This window comes from Hordeum vulgare, chromosome 7H (assembly GCF_904849725.1).
Source record: "Hordeum vulgare subsp. vulgare chromosome 7H, MorexV3_pseudomolecules_assembly, whole genome shotgun sequence".
NCBI classification, from domain to species: domain Eukaryota; kingdom Viridiplantae; phylum Streptophyta; class Magnoliopsida; order Poales; family Poaceae; genus Hordeum; species Hordeum vulgare.
The window spans coordinates 317,735,709-317,738,480 of record NC_058524.1 but is presented as its reverse complement, the minus strand read 5'-3'; positions in this window follow the sequence as shown (position 1 = coordinate 317,738,480).

The following is a 2,772-nucleotide window of genomic DNA, read 5'->3' as shown; positions in this document are numbered from 1 at the left end:
CATTGTGGAGTTGCCCCCAATCCCCAAAGCAGAATGTCGAGGAAGCTTGTCTTAGCTACCAGCCCTCCCCTGGTAAGTTTGGAGAGCACCTAATACATTTGGCTATGCTAGACAGTTCGTCGAGTAGGTGTCGTGCGTGCTCTGGGTGTGGTCAGAGCGCACATTTTGCACATGCGCGCGCGTTCTGCCGCGTCCACCTGCCTATGCCCCTTGGCTAGTTTCCAGAGCCGCACAATAACGAGCCAAGCCCCGACTAGTGGTCACTGCCCCGTGTGTCGTGCAGCGCTTCAGCCCTAGCAGCTCTGGCAGCCTTCCAACGGCAATAGCACGCCCCAGCACTAGCCGGTGCCGCCCAAGCAGCCTCAGCATGCTAGCTGCCCTTGGACCACCTCCCCTGCATCGTTCGCTCGCTGCCAGCCCTGCCAACCATTCCTTCCACCCTTGTGCAACCATCGGAAATGTCGTCAGCATTCTTATTCTTGGGCTGCCGCAGAACTTCCTCTACCAGGCTATAAATAGCCCTTCCAGAGTTGCAGTGTGCTCCATCGCCTCTTTCTCAACTGTAGCAAGCCCCGTGTAGCAGCAATTTGACCGGAGATGGTCATCTTGCTCACCTCCGGCAGCCTGGCCGCCGTAGCCTCTCCGGTCAAATTCGTTGCAGCTATACCTCGCCGCGCCAGCCTCCTCCTCCTCCAGCCCCCTAGCGGCCAGTATGTCATTCCCCCTTAGCCACAAGTGCCGGGGACCGTCGTCCGTAGGCCCGCAGGCTCCGGCGACTCCCGTCACTCCCGCACCCCTGGAGACCACCGGGTGGACCGCTAGGACCTCCTGGATCCATCCCCGTGTCTTAGCACGTGAGATCTGCAGCTAGTCACCGACGAGGAGCATAGGAGCGCCACCATGGTTTTGCCGCGGGAGTTAGAGTACAAACCTGACAAGAGGGCCCTGCCTGTCGATGAGCTAGTCGTTGCCAAGTGGCACAGCACTACAGCTGCGCTTTCCTACTGAGGAAGCACACTCTTGTAAGTGCGCGTCCACCTTTCTGAAAAGGCACTTCTACTTAAACGTTTTCTGTTTTCTATTTTACTTAAAAATCCAGCTTTGACAAAAATTTGACCAGCCATATCTTTTTAAATAGAACTCCAAATGAAATGATTTTTTTCCCTTGCTCTCTCAAATTTCATCTAGCTTATTTTAAGTTTTATTTAAAAAATGTCAAACAACTTTTATATGCTTTTTGAAATTGTGTGTTAATTCAAATATGTTCAAAATAGGAATTTGGAGAGAGGAAACTTCCTTCAAGATTTTTGGGGTGCACACCACCCTCCTCAACTCCAAAGGCAAGCATCTTGAACTCTGATTTGTATTTAGTTGTGTGATATTTGTTGTGGTGCATTGAATGTGTGATTTTGGTTATGTTCGTAACAACCCCCACATAAAATCATATCTTCCATGAGTGCATGAGATGGGTATTTTGTTGATTATATGTGATGCAAATGGTGAGTGGGTACAACCTCAGGCCTCCTATACCATGCTGGTCTGGACAACCTCGGAGGGAGGTTTGTCATAGTAATTATGAGACGATGGGACTGACATCTTGTGGGACGAGAGTGGTCAATGAGAGAATACCAAGGTCTGATGGTGGTAACACTAAGGTATATCCTTCAGAAAAATTGTGTGATACTAACCCTTGCAGGAAAACTTAGACCTCCTAAGTTGATCGTAGATCGAGTATTCTTAGTGTGTCACATTACCTTTCGTGCTGCCATAGGTCTTGTCGAAAAGGAATACAATTCAGTAGGTCCTAAACCTATAATCATGTACACACCATGTGGAGGGGCCGAGATGAAGGTATCCATGGCCCTGGAATAAATCCAGTCATCCTGTCAGGAGGCATGGGTGTTTCAGTTCTGGGTCCGAGAGGGGAAGAGCTCTCCCCTTGTAGCACGCGGTATAAATTCGATCCCATGGTAATCGAGGTTGGGGCATCCCCATCTTATGGTTTTTTCCTAGCAGTGTAGTCCTGGTGAGGCCGGTCTTCGTGTGGGAAAAATGTGTGTGTGGTCGCTCTGAGTGTTTACTTCTGAGATACGGTACACGGGATTAGCCCGAGTGACTATTGAAACCCATGGGCTATGGGTAAAGAGTACACCCTCTACAGAGTCGAAACTATTCGAGTAGCCATGGCCACGGTCAAGGACGACTGGTTGACTAGTCAAGTGTCAGTCTAAGTGTCGGTCTTCGGAATAACTAAATTGAAACATGATGATACCTATGAACCGGGATGATAAGTGCTATTATTATTATGAATTCTGTTGTGGACTAGTCATGTGTGGTATATGGATTTGTTAGAGTATCCTTGGGACGGTTCTACCTCCTAGATACTCGGTGTTGATATTATATAAGCCCTTTTTGTGGTGTCTCTTAGACGCCCGACTGTGTCCACTCTTATTACTTTCATATAAGCCCTTTCTATGGTGTCGCTTAGACGCCCGACAATGGCATCTGTTATTACTTTCATATGATCCCTTTATATGGTGTCAACCTATGGCATGTTTAGTAATATTCCGTTAACAAGGCCCTTTATATGGTGTCCAGACGCCCAACTGTGGCATGTTTAGTAATATTCCGTTAACAAGGCCCTTTATGCAGCGTCGCTAAGACGCGTGATTGTGGCTTGTATTGCTTGTCCTTCCAAGGTGTCACCTCAAACGCCCGATCGACAAGCTTATAATTGACAGCTAATTTTCCATGTTGGCTTATACATCATTG